Source organism: Raphanus sativus, unplaced genomic scaffold, assembly GCF_000801105.2.
Source record: "Raphanus sativus cultivar WK10039 unplaced genomic scaffold, ASM80110v3 Scaffold0122, whole genome shotgun sequence".
Classification (NCBI taxonomy): Eukaryota; Viridiplantae; Streptophyta; class Magnoliopsida; order Brassicales; family Brassicaceae; genus Raphanus; species Raphanus sativus.
Genome location: NW_026615442.1, coordinates 35,889 through 52,518, shown reverse-complemented (window position 1 = coordinate 52,518; position 16,630 = coordinate 35,889). Strand labels below are relative to the sequence as shown.

General features: G+C 46.6%; 1 non-coding gene across 1 annotated transcript; it reads right to left on the bottom strand.

The window, feature by feature from the left end:
• Positions 1-12,152: 12,152 nt before the first annotated feature.
• On the bottom strand, positions 12,153-12,259 carry LOC130501208 (small nucleolar RNA R71). The gene has a single exon (XR_008939576.1). It is a non-coding gene; the product is annotated as a small nucleolar RNA R71 (small nucleolar RNA).
• Between the last annotated feature and the right edge of the window lie 4,371 nt (positions 12,260-16,630).

Sequence of the window (16,630 nt, the reverse complement as noted above, 5' to 3'; positions counted from 1 at the left end):
GGGTTTGTGTTACAGGCTGGAAACCAGGCTGCAAACTAGTGGCTTTGAGACTAAGATTCTGGTCGATTTTGGTACTGGTTTTGTAAGGACTTGATGCTTGGATCAAAACTGCTCAAAACTGTACCTAAAACAAAAGAAACTTTTTATGAGTTTTATAGTTTTATAAAAATGAAGAACAGGAAGTAAAACTATGAAAATAAAATAAGAACAGAAACAGAGATGATTTTTATGGATTTTTTTTTATTTATAAGATGAATCAAACAAAAGATGCAAACAGAAATAAAAACAAGAGAAATAAAAAGGGATAGAGATGGTGATGGAATCTGTTGCTGGATGTGTGTCTCTCTCAACAGATCAGTGGATGGATGATGAGTAGAAGATTGGATTGGCCTTGCTGGATGTGTATCTCTCTCAAGGCAAATCGTTGGGGGGATTGATGGGATGAAGAATCGCCACAAGGTTGGTGGTTGGAGCTTGATAAGATTCAGGCTGCTCTCACACTAGAAAGACTTAGGTTTTTCTTTGCAAAGGCAAAACAAATTTCATAAAAGACTTAGAGAGCAAAAATCGCCCACCACACATAGTTATATAGCCATCCCTTTATTGGGTTTCAAGATGGCAAAAAGGCCTAAACAAATGGCCAACTCTCAAATAAAATAAAAGGCTGACAAATGCCCAACGTATTAAACCAAAATAAAATTAAAATAAAAATAGAAAACCGGTTGCTGGTTGAGATGCCTAAACCAAAGCTCATAGTATGCTTGCATGTTGCCTCATTAAAACCTTATCGGGAAAACCCAGTGGGACAAAACCCGATGAAGGAAAAAGAGTACAACACATACTACTTACTTTGGTGGTCGGCTATATCTCTGAACCGGAAGCAATTTGGTCGGTTGGATTGGAGATTGATTCTGAACCAAGGTTGAATGTGGAGATGATGAAACCGGATTGGTTCTGGTGGAGTGATCTGAATTGGATTGGACCGGCTGAGTCTTGAACTTCAATTGAACCGGCTTGGTCTTGTATCTTCAATTGGACCATCTCTTCAATCAGTAGCTGGTTCTGGCCGGTTTGCCCATCTTGATCTAGGATTTGTTGGACAGCCTTGGAGAACCCTTCCCTTATCGCCCTGGTTCCACTCCTAGTGGTCGGACCACGCCTAATTATGGGAACCTCTACTTGGATGGCCTCATCAGTTTGTCGAACGGAGAGTTCTACCGAGCCGAACGGCTGCGGGTTCTCCTTGGATGGACGTCGGCATCTTCGTCGGAGTCATCGCTGAGCTCCAAGTCGATACGCTCGACTTCATCCACCTCAGTGTCCTTTTAGGACGGCGGAGGTTTTTCCGAGTTGCCTTTTGCGACAGGGGATGTTTCGCTAGGTTTTGTCCGGAAGGATGTTCCTGCGAAGTTCCAGGCCTATCGTGTGGGGTCGCGAACTCGAGTCTCCTGCCGCGGAGTTTCGTGGCTCCGCGAGGGAGGACTGGGCGGGACCTTGCCGTTAAGGTTTGAACCTGTTTGGTCAGGGTTCCCACGAGTTTATCCTGCTCTTCCGACCTCTTTTCATAGGCGGAAAGCAGCTTTTTGAACTCATAGAGCGGCGCGGCGTTAGCAGATGCGTTGGCCGCGGAAACATCCGCTGCGGGAGTGTTCAAGACGTCCTTGGGTGCTCCGTTTAGAGGAGTTTGCAAGTTCGCTGAATCGTCGTTAGTCATGTCTGGTTGAGCGTGAGCTGGTCGTGAGTAAGATTGATCCGTACACCCTCCTTCTAGTGCCAAACTGTGGGAACCGAAATTCGCACCATCAATATTTAGTATATTTTAGGAAAGTAGGAAAACCCTAATTTCCCAGAGGTCCCGGATTTCTGAGAAACCACACGTCAAGCAATCAGAACACGAAAATAACGGAAAATAAAATATAAATCGTAAAAAAAAAGCAAGAAGGATTTTTATTCTGAATCTGCGTATGAGCGTAACAACAACAGAATAACGTGCTTCGGCTACGAGAGCTGTCGGCGAGATCCTAGTTCTAATACCCGAAGGTGGCTAAACCTAATTGAGTCGCAGCTTGAAAAACAAAAACATAAAAGTTGCCTAAAATGCTTTAAGTGCTAAGTTGCTCTGGAAAAGTGATGCCTCTATGCCTCTCGCCTTGAACTCCTTATATACTCCCTCCAAGGTCGGTTTACGCTTCCCCTTTTTGCCCTTAAGCCGTCATAGTCGAAAAAATGGGAATATTTCATATTTTCCGATCTTCATGATTATCTGCGGAAAGTTTCCATTTTTTCCGCGGAAACTGATGCTTATCCTCCAAGCATAAACCGTCATAAGGTTTATGGGTTTTTAAGAAATCGTAAGTGGGCCTTGAATCAAGTTTAGGACCTTCTTGGGCCGTTTTTTTTGATTTGAGACGTTTTTAACGATTTCTCCGATAAGGTTAAGTTTCCGCGGTTTTATCGTAAACCAAACGGACGATTCCTTTCGATCGAGAGATCAAGAAACGGATAGTCATGAGTTGCGGAGAACGGCTATACGGATAGTCGAGAATGCATAGTTTTATGTCGTATCGTCATTTCGGAAGACTTCAGACGTTTCGGAGAATGATCAATGTACGAACGCTCGACCGCTATAGCGACCGAACTTTGTCCGCAGCTCGGTCGCTATAGCGACCGAGATCTATCCGCAGCTCGGTCGCTATAGCGACCGAGATCTATCCGCAGCTCGGTCGCTATAGCGACCGAGTTCTATACGGAGCTCGGTCGATATAGCGACCAAGCCGTACCCGAGGCTCAGTCGCTATAGCGACCGAGCTCTGTTCGGAGCTCGGTCCCTATAGCGACCAAGCCTTGCTTGTGGCTCGGTCGCTATAGCGACCGAGCTGTAATTGTAGCTCAGTCGCTATAGCGACCGAGCGTGGTCTCGTGATCCGTTCGCTATAGCAACCGAGCTCTTGTCCGTGAGCCGATCGCCATCACGATCGGGTTTGTGCAATGGACTGTGGTCCATTGTCCGAGCGTTTGAAACCATCGCGAAGCTACGATTCTCTTAGGATGCTTGCTTGCGGATGTTCGGACCTTTGATAACAATGTTCCGTTTGATTTAAGAAATCGTTCCTTTCTTAAATCGCTGATTTCTCAAGTCGTTGATTAAGAAATCGCTAATTTCTTAAACCGTTTGTTAAGAAATCGTTGATTTCTTAAGTCGTTGATTAAGAAATCGTTGTTTTAAGAAATCGTTGATTTCTTAAATCGTTGATTAAGAAATCGTCGTTTTAAAGAATCGTCGTCTTAAAACAAGATTTCGCCGCAAATTTTTCGTATACGTTTTTCTTTTCCGAAAAACCGTAAAAAATTCTGAAGTAAATAATTTTTAACGGAAATTTGGATGCCGACTTTTCCTTGTCCGATTTTGACCCCAACAAACAAGAGGTAAAGCTTCGTGATAGCGAGGGGGAGAAAGCCGAATGGACACTGTACGTTGATGGGTCTAGTAAAGTAAGGGGCGCCGGTGTGGGATTGGTCCTAACCTCCCCCACGGGGAAATCAGCCTCAAGGGCCGTACGTTGCAACTTCAAAGCAACGAACAACGAAGCTGAGTATGAAGCTCTAATAGCAGGGCTTACGCTCGCCAAACAGATGGGGGTGGAAGATATCCAGGTCTTTAGCGACTCACAACTGATCATAAGCCAAGTCCAAGGAAACTATCAGGCGAAAGATCCGAGTATGATCAGATACCTATCTGTGGCTAAACGACTACTCGATAGGTTCCGACATTGTAAGCTCACCCAGATTCCAAGGCTGACGCTCTAGCTAACCTAGGGTCCGCCCTAGAGACTACAAGTCATATGAGCATCCCTCTACTGGTACTCCAATGGCCCGCGACCGAAAAGGAGATGGAACCTGAAGAAGTATCCGTGGTAGACGAAGGAGAGACCTGGATGACGCCCATCACCAACTACCTAAGGTATGACACCTTGCCTGAAGATCGAGACGAAAGTCGGAAGATAAGCCGCCAAGCTGCAAGGTATTGCTTTTCCGAGGGGAAACTATACCGAAGATCCTTTTCAGGACCCTATCTACGATGTCTTACCCCTAGAGAAGCCGCCAGAATATTAGAAGAGCTGCATGAAGGAGAATGTGGTTCCCACTCTAGTGGTCGGAGCCTGGTACTCAGAGCTAGAAGAGCAGGATACTATTGGCCAACCATGGCGAGGGACTCCCTCAAACAAGCCAAGCTCTATAGTCAATGCCAGAAGCACGCGCCAATATCCAACCTTCCACCAGAGAACCTCAAATCCCTAAGTTCTCCTTGGCTCTTCCGAAAATGGGGCATGGACATCGTAGGAAAGTTCCCTATGGCACCGGGGAAAAAGATTTTTCTCCTAGTCGTGACAGACTATTTCACCAAATGGGTGGAAGCTGAAGCACTAGCCAAGATAACGGATCTCCAAATCAGGAAATTCCTATGGACTAACGTGATCACCCGCTTCGGAACTCCCCATGAGATCTTCACAGACAACAGACCCCAGTTCACAAGCTACAACTTCCAAAAGTTCTGCAAGGAATGGAACATCAAGCTCTCCTACTCAGCACCACGACACCCTCAATCTAACGGCCAAGCAGAATCCACTAACAAGACAGTGGTGAACATGCTCAAGAAGCCCCTAGAAAACGCCCATGGGCGATGGGCAGAAGAGCTACACGGAGTACTCTGGGCCTATCGGACAACCCCGAAGACGACTACCCAGGAGACTCCCTTCTCCCTTGTCTATAGTGCTGATATGGTGATACCCACATAGGTGCACGTAAGGACCACGGTCTCTGAATTCCTCTCCCATGAGGAGAATAACGAGCTAATGTCCCTGAGTCTAGACCTACTCGACGAAAAGAGGTAGGTGGCCCGCCTTAGAAATGCATCCTACCAGTTGAAAGTCGCTAAGAGCTACAACAAAAAGGTCAGATCCAGAACCTTCCAGAAAGGAGACTGGGTCCTAAGGTGAGTCTGTGACCACACAAGGGACAAATCAGCCGGAAAACTCGCTCCTGGATGGGAAGGTCCCTATAAGGTAATAGAGGTGCAAGGGGCATGAGCCTATAAGCTGGAAGACATCGACGGCAAGGTCCAACCCAACTGCTGGAATGCCTTGCACCTCAAATTCTATCACTTCTAGAGTAAGATCCCCGGGTCAAGCTCTATATACTACTACTATTATTATGATATATTTAAGTACACTGGTTTCCTACTCCTATGTATGCGATAACGTCTCCAGACTAAGCTTATAAAATACATTATTAGTTACGGTTAAAGGGGTTATAGGAAGTCCACTGTACTTAAAGGGACATACTAGCTAGGTCAGGTCTTAAGGGATCTTAGACCTCAGCAAACCCTATATACACTAGTGAGACTACTCACATGGGTGTACGACATATAAGGAACGGGTCTGATCAACCCTATTACATTGTATGCACCTTGGGCCCTGCGTAAAGGCTATAAGTCCAAGAGTTACGTGGGGACAACCGTACTAGTACTACCCAAACCCTGTGTTAAAGACGCTACGAGCTAAATACACGCATGGGGCATGACGTACACTGCAAAGTACTGTAATCAGATGCTGACGGCTGATATGCAGGGAGCAAATGTGCGAAAATACCGGTTAGCACCAAAATTTAATACTTATCCAGACGTGGAAAGTAGTGTGTCTGGTGTGAAGTCGCTCCGCGGGGCAGGCCTATGCCAGACCATAGTAAGTCTGAGCGTGACCTTTTCTACAGAAAGGTAGAGTGCAGCATTGAGATTCACGAGAGTGGCCTATACCTCCGGGTGGCAGAGTGCGGTTTCTCAATAACAGATCGGTAGTGGTTCCCCCATGGGGAGCACAATACGATCACAAACCTCCCATAACGCATACGGTCTCAGTGTCTATGACGAACCTCAGGGTTCAATACGGCCTCAGGGTCTATATAATAACCACCGGGTTTAGTACGGCCTCCGGGTCTATAAAGTAACCTCAGGGTTCAATGCAGCCTCCGGGTCTGTAAGGAATCTCCGGATTCTAGATCACCTCAGGGTTGATCAAGGGCCTTCGGGTCTAACTGATCTTCGGATCTAGTAAGAACCCCAGGGTTCAAGGATCTTCGAATCCTAAATACCAACCTTCGGGTTTGCCAAGAACCTCATGGTTCAAAAGCATCAACCTCCGGGTTCAAGGTATCCATAGGGTTTAATCATGGTCCCCGGATCTAAAGATTAAATCCCAACACTCAGAGAACCTCAGGGTTCAATGAGCAAACCTCCGGGTTCAATAAAACGGCCTTCGGGCCTAGGTAAGGAGCCTCAAGGTTCAAGACCTTAAGAACTTCCGGGTTCTAAGGCTCAAGAACCTCAGGGTTCAAACCAAGCTAGAACTCTAGGGTTCCAAGTAAGGATCTTTCATTCCAAATCTAAAACTCAGGTTTTTAATAATGGATTACAAGGTCTAACGTTTTGCTGATCATTTTAGGATTCAATCAATATACTAACAGGATCTAGGTCCTAGACGTTGATATCCAATCAAGGGGTCAACCCCTACAAGGATCCACCCTTTACAACACGTCTACAAGCCTATCTAGACATTCCCGTGTTCTAAAGATATGAAAAGTGTTCGGCAAGGGCTATACCCCTGAATTATCGGCGCCACAAGAGGATCCCGATCCAAGACCCTAAAACTTCGCCCAGGAGATCGTGCTCAAAGGTCTTCTAAACCATTCCGAACGAAAGACGAACAAAAGCAAAGAGTATTATTCAACAATTCAAGGGACAAGAAAAGCATATGAAAAACACTGTTTTAGCAAGGACGGACTTCCCAAGGCCGTTATTACAAAAAGCTCGGATATCCTCTAAGGCCTGCCGCGCCTAGATGAAGGAATAGCTGGTTCATCTTCAAAGGAGGGAGGTTCAGTACCCTCGAATTCCGCTTCAGCCAAAACCACCGTCTTGTACTGAGAGAACTCCTTGTGCAAGTTCCATTTCTGGGCCTGTCCTTTGAGCCACTCTCTCATTACTTCCCAACGGGCGATGATCCTTGCACCGTTCACAGCCATGGTCGTCATATTTTTCGAAGTCTCCCCCTCCGTTTGAAGTTTAACGATAGTCTCCTCCAGCTCCTGCTTCTCTCGGCTCAATTGAAGCGATTCAGCTGAAGCAATTTCTACTGAACCCTCGATGGCCCGAACCTTTGCTTGAAGGTCCCTCAGCTCCATTTCCTTCGCAACACGCCTACTCTTCTCCTCAGACAATTGATGGGTTAATTACGAAATCTCATCTCGATTCATTGATGAACCCTCCTCCACTATTCGGTCCTTCAGATGATGCAAATCAGAAAGGACCTGCGTAGGAAAACAAGTCTTATAAACTGCGGACTCATAATAAAAGGTCCTATCCATATCTCACATGAAGGAGTTCGCCCTGGACCTGCTGAACAATCCCAGAAGAGTCCTTGTCCGAGGGAAGAGCCTGCATCCTCGCGAACACGTTGGCGTTCAAATCAGCCAGCACGTCAGACAACCCTCCGGATGAGTATCCAGTCAGCGACGGTCGCTGTGAACGCGTGCTTACACCTTCCCTAGGCATGCCGCCTCGTGACGGAGAGGAGTCGCCATCCCTCATTATCATCCTACGCTTGTTACCAGCAGTCACGGCTCCATCACCCGAAGCATTCTTACTGGATGAGTCCCTTCTTCCCGATATGGCATCCGTGGCCTTCATAAAAGCCACCATCGGATCTTCAGGATCTCCTTCCCTTTTGTCTTCTGAAAAAGAGATATTTCGCGAGTCATTAAGTGAAAGAGGGATACCTGTAAGTCGCGAAGAAATAACTTACCCCATAGCTTGCTACGGCGCAAGACCTCCAGACTAAGAAGATGGGTCACGCGGCGTTGCTCGAGGGGAAGCTTCCGTACCTGAAGAACATTACGTTCACCCTCGACGGGAGCTGAGTGAGTTCCCTCTAAAAAAAAAAAAAGAGAGGGGGAATGCGAATCAGATAGATTCCATCACCAGAACTCGTGAGAAGGAGCGTCTACTAAAACCCCTTACCTATGAAGTTCCACTGATAATGGGATCCTGGGAGATTCATAAAAACATATCTCTCTGGCCATTTCTTCACAAAAGCCAATCCCTTCCGATCAGTCTTGGGAAGTTCCTCGACTATGGGAAACCCCGATCTCGGACGAAGATGAAAACGCCCCTCGTGCCCATTGATCGGAGCCAGATGATAAGCAAAAAGTACTTCATTGACTCCGAAAGCCAGATTTTCTTCATCTCCAAGGTTCTGGATAGCTATGAGAATGCGCCAAGCTGGAGGATTAAGCTGAGATGGAGAAATATGGAAGTAGCTGCAGAGACTCGATATCAACGATGGTATGTCGCCTCTGAAGCCCGATTCGAAGAAAGCCTCATAGATAGCAATCTCCTCGGGCATACCACCGGAAGCCCGCTCTGATAGTCTGGGGACGCGAAGAACGACAGAAGAAGGAAGCGAATACTTTTTTCGCCAATCGCATAACTTGTCCTCCCTAACCGTTGATGCGGGACCCACTTGCGGAGATCCCGAAGAAACAAACGACAGGGGAGCTGGGCTCAAAGGATTTCGCACGTTTGTGTCACGGCGTGACGGTGGGCTGCTGGATCCGGATGACAAGGAGTTCACTCTCTTCTCCAACTCGCTCATTTCTGCCATTAAAAAGCTTCGGGAGTTGGCACGAGAAATGGCAAGATTCGGGGTTAAGGAGACGTTACACGAAAAAGAGAGTATATATATACAAAAAAGGGTAGAGAGCCGTTGGGAGTTCTTCTCGGAAAATCCGCCGATCCGATCTCGGAGTTCCCAAGACTGGGCTCGGGAAATTCAAATTCAAATGAACCCCGCTGCCCAGATCTCGGAGACGTGATCCTCGAATGGAAAGTGAGATCCAAAAATGAAGATTATAATAATTATGGACGATCCAAAGGATCTTTCAGCGATTGGGTCGAGAAATTCAAAGGCCTTCTTGAATCATATTTCCCAGCTACGGTCCCGGTCTTACCCACTGCAAGAAGATAAGGTGCCAAGGAGAAAACTACTAAGGCTCGAGAAAAACATGTTATCCCTTGATCTCCACGAGCAAATCAATGAATAAGGGGCAAACTGTTGGGGAAAAATATCCAGATATAAGTTTTCTCCAGCTTCCGGATAGGTCCTCGACTTCCAAATCCTTGCTCAAGAAGATACCAGGGATCGACCCCTGCCTTGGGTCCGACCCCTAGATCAGACCGACCCCTTGGAGCAAAATAGAAGTTTTCTACCTAAGGGGAAACTTCCATTTTTCCGATTATGGAAGAGTTATATTACTTGAAGCTGACATCTACAACTATAAAAGGGGAGCCCAAACCCTAGAATAAGGGATCGACTTTCGGAGACTAGAAGATTAGAGTTTAGGCGACTAGAACTAGGCTTTATACACCCAAACATTGTAGTCCCGATCAAAACACTCAATAACATCTTCTAGTTTACGATTTCTCTTGCTTTCATACTATCCTCTAGTGTTCCGTAGCACTTAAACGATCCTACACAAAAATACCCTAACACTCTCAACCTTCCCAGCACAGTGCGGAGATGCCTCTCATGGTCTTCCTTGCTCTTGGAGTATACAAGTATGTCATGTATAAAGATGATTACAAATTCATCCAAGAAGTCTCTGAAGAGACCATTCATCATCTTCATGAATGCTGCTGGTGCATTGGTCAGACCACATGGCATAACACAAACTCATAGTGGCCATACCTGGTTCTGAATGCAGTCTTCTTTACATCACTTGGTTCAATAGGGATCTGATGATACCCTGAAGCCAAATCAATCTTAGAGAACCACTTTGCTCCTTTTAGCTGATCCAACAGCTCATCTATCTGAGGCAATGGGTACTTATTCTTAATAGTAACCCTATTCAACCCTCGATAGTCAATACACAGCCTAAAGCTTCCATCCTTCTTTTTCACAAATAGGACTGGTGCTCCCCAAGGCGACACACTAGGGCGTATGAAACCCTTATCCAACAACTCCTCCAGTTGTTTCTTTAGCTCGGCCATCTCAGCAGGAGCCATGCGGTAGGGACTTTTTGACATTGGGGCCGTCCCTGGTTCCAGTTCTATTATGAACGGGTCAGCCCTATCAGGGGGAATGCCCTGTAGTGCCCGAAACACATCCTCGAACTCACTGACCAGCGGAATCCCGTCCGGGTCACAACCCCCAACAACCTCCTTAGTGGTGATTGTGGCTATATAAGTGATATATGGTGTTTTTCACATCATTGTATATATGTTTTCAATTGTTTCAAGTCACTAATTTGTGTCAGTCTAGTCCTTTTTGACCTTTTATAGGTCTGGAGTTAGTAGAAGAGAGAAGAGAAGGTGTCTGATGAAAAGATGTCCTTTTGGAGCAATCCTGCGGAGAACACTGAAGTAGAACAGTCCCGAGACTGTTCTCTCTCAAGCAGAACAAGCAGACGGAGTGATCCGGAGATTGTTCCCGACGAATATGGAAACTCCTATTTCGGGAATTAAAGCCCTGTTGCCCTAATCTCTTTTCTTCTGATTGGCGCCTCCATATAAGTATCGGGAATCATACTTTTGGATTCAAGCTTTTTGTAAGGGCGACGGCTCACTTCTTCATTCGAAGAACACCCTGAACCCTAGTTTTATTCTTCTTAATCTGATCATGAGTATTTCAGTTTCATCTGTTGTTCTTCACTACATCATGATTGAGTAGTCGACTGTTGATCTAGGGTGATAGAGTGCATTCGCGACTGAGCATAGATAGGTTATCATTTAGTAAATCTTCATTCATTCATTGTTTCATGCCTGCGTTAAACTGATCATCTAGCGTTTGATCCCAAGCATATCTGTGCATCAAAAGTGTAATAGGTTGCTAGATCCTGTATGAATGAGCACTGCATCCTTAGCCACACGAAAGTAGATGTTAAGGTGCATTGTGAACGAATCGGAGTCGATCATTAAGGTTCACCATCAGATCTCAGACCAAGCGACATCTTAGGAGCTGGGTCTGATCGGTGAAAGGATCAACTACACGACAGTGTGTTGCTCTATCCTGTTCTCCGAGTTCTAGATAGAACTGCATCGAACCTGAATAGTTGCTCGGTCGTGATTGAGATCACTCGCATTCAACCTACATTAACTCCTTTTAACTTGAATTCATCGCTTGTGCTTTTTACTTGTTCTCTACGTCACTTTTTAAACCAAATCATTATCTTCATTTTAGCTTGATTTCGAAACTCATAGAACTAGAGTGTAGACTGGTCCTCTGGATTTGAATCTCAAGTACTACAATTGCAACTGTTAACTTGGCAGTAGCAAGGATTCATTTTTAGTGTATCAAGTTTTGGCGCCGTTGCCGGGGACCAGATTTTTTACCTCTAATTTTCGGTTTCATATCTAGTCTAAGATATCTAACTCGTGTTTATTTCTTTGTTTCAGCTGATGATCCAGGTGCATGACCAGTAGACATACTCGGAGCAACGCACAAGGACCATTGCATCAGCTTACCAACGAAGAACTAGCGAGATTGGAACGACAGAACCGTCAACAGCCGAGATCTACGAACACCAATATGGGTGATCACCAGGATGATCTCACTGCTGCGTTTGCACTCATGCAACAGCAGATGCAGCAGATGCAGCAAACGATCCAAGCGCAGCAAGCTGCTGCCGAGCAAGCTGCTCTGAATGCTGCGAACCAGCAGAACCAACCGGAGGAAGTTGTCCAGATCGGCCAGAGAAACTTACTGCGCAATCTGCCTGCTACGCGATCTGCCATCAACCCTCCACCGTGCACTAGGCAAGACTTCGAGATCAAGCCAGCCTTGATAAGTCTAGTGCAAAGGAAGATCTTCAATGGACTTCCTGCTGAGATACCGATGGACCACATCGAGCACTTTGAGAAGATGTGTGGTTTCACTAAAGCGAATGGAGTACCACCCGATTACATCAAGTGTACTCTGTTCCCTTTCTCTCTTGATGGGAAAGCTGCTCGCTGGCTTGATTCCCTACCCACGGGATCACTCACCACTTGGGAACAAGTCCGAGAGGCCTTCTTAAGCCACTTCTACACGAAATCGAAGACGGCAGCTCTGAGACAGAAGATCGTGACCTTCAAACAGTTGGTGGACGAGCCGTTCTGCGATGCATGGGAGCGATTCAACGTCTACCGCAGAGAGTGCCCGCATCACGGTTTTGAGGAAGACTATCTGCTGGGAGTGTTCTACGATGGAGTAGGCTGGGAGTACAGGAACGCTTTGAACTCAGCCAGTAAGGGAGATTTCATGACCCAGTCCACTCAAGGTGCCTTCGAGTTGATTGAGAACATGGCCTCAAGCTCAGCTGACAATAACCGCGAGACTGATCGCACTCAGAAGGTGAAAAGCATCGATAACAGCAAGATTGATGAGCTCTCTGCCAAGGTCGATCAGCTGATTAAGAGCAATAAGAACCAGGTCTTCATCATGGAAGAATCCCCTCAGGATAAAGCTACCGCGGAAGGCACATCAGAGGCAGATCAGTCAGCTGAGGATCAGCATGAAGTGAGCTATGTGAATGGGCAAGGATGGCAGTTCAAGAACTATCACCCGAACCCTAACGTGAGGAACAATCCCCACCTGTTCAACGCCCCTAAACCAGACGATAAAGCTCAAGGAAATCAGGGTCAGAACAGTGGATACCAAAGGCCTTATGGCAATCAGGGAAGAACCTTTGTCCTCAACCCAGCTCAGAATGCCCAGTTCCACAGCCAGAAACAGCCGGTTAATCAGCAGGCTGCACAACCGGCTCAGACTGCTCCGCATGATGACATGAAGAGCCTCGCCAATATGATGAGCCAACTGCTCCAAGGACAGCAGATCCAAGGGAAAGCACTGAACCAGGTCACAAACGACATCAACACCAGGATGAATCATATGTTCAATGACCTGAGTGTGAAGTATGACAATGTCTCAAGCCATATGAGACAGATGGATATTCAGATTGCTCAGACTGCTGAGAGTGTGAAGAGACAGCAAGGAACTCTCCCTGGAAAAACAGACAAGAACCCCAAGGAGTGCAATGCAGTAGGTCTAAGGAGTGGAAAGCAACTGCCTGATCTGGACCCCAGGAGATTCACATCGGCTGAGAAAGGGAAGCAGAAGGAGTCGGATCAGCCACCTAAAGCTGTACCCACAGATGAGGAAGAGGCAGAACAACCTACTGAGACTGTTCCGACTGAAGCAGAGCGACCCGCTGGGGTTGTTCCACCGACTGCAGCACCTTCTTCTGCTCGTCAGTATGTACCAAAAGTACCCTACCCTGTTCCAGCTAAGGCTACACGCAAGGATAAGGAAGAGATGAAGTGCAGGAAGATGCTGGAAGACCTAACTGTCAAACTCCCTCTAATGAGTGCGATCCAGATGATTCCATCCATGCGTAGCTTTGTGAAGGGACTGATCTCTGGGAAGATATCTGATGACAGCGAGTTCATGATTGTCTCTAAGGAATGCAGTGCGGTGCTCCAGAACAGAAGGATCAAGAAGCTGGGTGATCCGGGAAAATTTGTCCTCTCAGTTCAGATTGGGAGAACAGTCTTCTCATGCTCACTGGTCGATCTAGGGTCAAGCATAAACCTCATGCCATATACTGTGGCTAAGCGCCTTGGATACACGGACTTCAAGCCTACCAGGATGTCCCTAGTGTTTGCTGATCGATCTGTGAAGTCTCCAGTTGGAATCCTCGAAGATCTTCAAGTTCTGGTTGGGAACACACTTGTTCCTGCCGATTTCGTTGTTCTGGAAGTCGAGGAAGATTCAAATGATCCCCTGATCCTAGGCAGACCATTCCTCTGCACTGTTGGAGCTATCATCGATGTCCGACAAGGGAAGATTGATCTCCACCTTGGAGATATTGTGATGAAGTTTGAGATGGAGCAGATGCTCAAGAAGCCGATGCTGGATGGACAAACTTTCACTGTCCAAGAAGATGGTGACCCGCTAGAGCCGCATGAGGGAATGATCGAGGAGATTCTCACCGAGGATCCACTTGAACTCGCCTTAGTCAGAGCTGAAGCCGAGCAGAGCTTAGAGAGTGTTGATGCTGATGCCTATGCCAAATTCCTGGATTCAGCCAGGAGTATTGAAAGGATGGTGGCGAATCTAAGTCTGGGGGAGAACAGTGAGTCCAGCAAATCGGCTGGAACAACCGCGCCTCAGAACCCGTCTGTTCCGGCAGCTCAGACCGATGACTCATGGAGCGAGCTGAAAGCTCCAAAGGTAGAGCTCAAATCCCTTCCCAAGGGACTCAGGTATGCATTTCTTGGACCCAACTCTACATATCCTGTCATTGTGAATGCTGACCTGAACAATGCCGAGACTGCTCTGCTTTTGTGTGAACTGAGAAAATATCGTAAGGCATTGGGTTATTCTCTAGCTGACATACCTGGCATTTCACCTGATCTGTGCATGCATAGAATACACCTGGAAGATGAATCGATGACTTCTGTAGAACATCAGAGGAGGTTAAACCCAAATCTAAAAGATGTTGTAAAGAAAGAGATAATGAAACTTCTAGAAGCAGGTGTGATCTATGCGATCTCTGATAGTAAGTGGGTTAGTCATGTGCATGTAGTACCTAAGAAAGGTGGGATCACTGTGATAACCAATGAAAATAATGAATTGATCCCCACTAGAACAGTTACTGGTCATCGCATGTGCATTGATTTTCGTAAGTTGAATGCTGCGACTCGTAAGGATCACTTCCCACTTCCTTTTATTGATCAAATGCTTGAGAGATTGGCTAACCACCCTTACTATTGCTTTTTAGATGGTTATTCAGGTTTCTTTCAGATTCCCATCCACCCAGACGATCAGGAGAAGACGACGTTCACATGCCCTTATGGAACATATGCATACAGGACGATGCCCTTCGGCTTGTGCAATGCTCCAGCGACCTTCCACGCTGCATGATGTCGATTTTTACTGATCTGATCGAAGAAATAATGGAGGTTTTCATGGACGATTTCAGCGTGTATGGAAGCTCCTTTCATGTCTGTTTGTCAAATTTGTGCAGGGTGCTGAAGCGATGCGAGGAGAAGCATCTGGTGCTGAACTGGGAGAAATGCCACTTCATGGTCAGAGATGGGATTGTTCTGGGACACAAGATATCAGAGAAAGGCATTGAGGTGGACAAGGCAAAGATCGAGGTCATGATGAGTCTGCAACCACCAACTTCAGTGAAGGGAATCAGGAGTTTCTTGGACATGCTTGTTTCTACAGGAGGTTCATCCAGGACTTCTCTAAGATCGCGAGACCACTCACTCGGTTGCTCTGCAAGGAAGCTCAGTTTGCTTTTGACAGTGACTGCCTAGCCGCATTTCACACGATCAAGGGAGCTCTAGTCAGTGCACCAGTTGTCCAACCTCCAGACTGGGATCTCCCTTTGAGATCATGACAGATGCAAGTGATTTTGCAGTGGGAGCAGTCCTTGGACAGCGTAAAGACAAGAAGCTTCACGTGATATACTATGCAAGCAGAACCTTAGATGAAGCTCAGTGCCGATATGCAACCACAGAGAAGGAGCTCCTTGCCATCATGTTCGCTTTTGAGAAGTTCAGATCCTATCTGGTTGGATCAAAAGTGATTGTGCACACAGACCACGCGGCTCTCAAGTACCTACTCACGAAGAAGGATGCTAAACCACGGCTCTTAAAATGGATTCTCTTGCTCCAAGAGTTTGATCTGGAGATAAGAGACAAGAAGGGGGTTGATAATGGAGTAGCAGATCATCTCTCTAGGATGAAAGTGTCAGATGAGACAGTTCTTGATGAGGAACAACCGATGGAGTACGTCAATGCGATTGGTCTGCGTAACATGGAACAGTCGTCACCTGTCATCAAGGACTGTTCCCGCGTAGAAGGAGCATTTGTTGCAGTGATCCAGAAGGAGTACCCGAACCTTCCATGGTTTGCTGAGATTGCCAACTTCTTGGCAGCTGAGGGAGGCAAGGCACTACTTCTGAGATGAGCCGTATCTATATCGGCAAGGCAAAGATGGGATCTTCAGGAGGTGTGTTCCAGAGGCTGATATTCCAGGGATCCTTCACCACTGCCACGGTTCCTCTTATGCTGGTCACTTTGCCACCTTCAAGACAGTTTCCAAGATCCTTCAAGCCGGTTTCTGGTGGCCCACTATGTTCAGAGATGCTCACGCTTTCATATCACGATGCAATTCATGCCAAAGGATGGGGAGTATAAGCAAGAGAAACGAGATGCCTCAGAACTACATCTTAGAAGTTGAAGTGTTCGACTGCTGGGGGATCGATTTCATGGGACCATTCCCAGTCTCTCACAAGAATGAGTACATCTTGGTTGCTGTGGACTATGTCTCCAAGTGGGTAGAAGCGATTGCTAGTCCAACCAATGATGCGCGAGTTGTAACCAAGATGTTCACCTCCATCATCTTTCCAAGATTTGGAGTGCCTAGAGTGGTTATAAGCGATGGTGGAACTCACTTTATCAACAAGTTGTTCCAAGGATTGCTGAGCAAGAATGGTGTGAAACACAAGGTTGCAACCGCCTATCATCCCC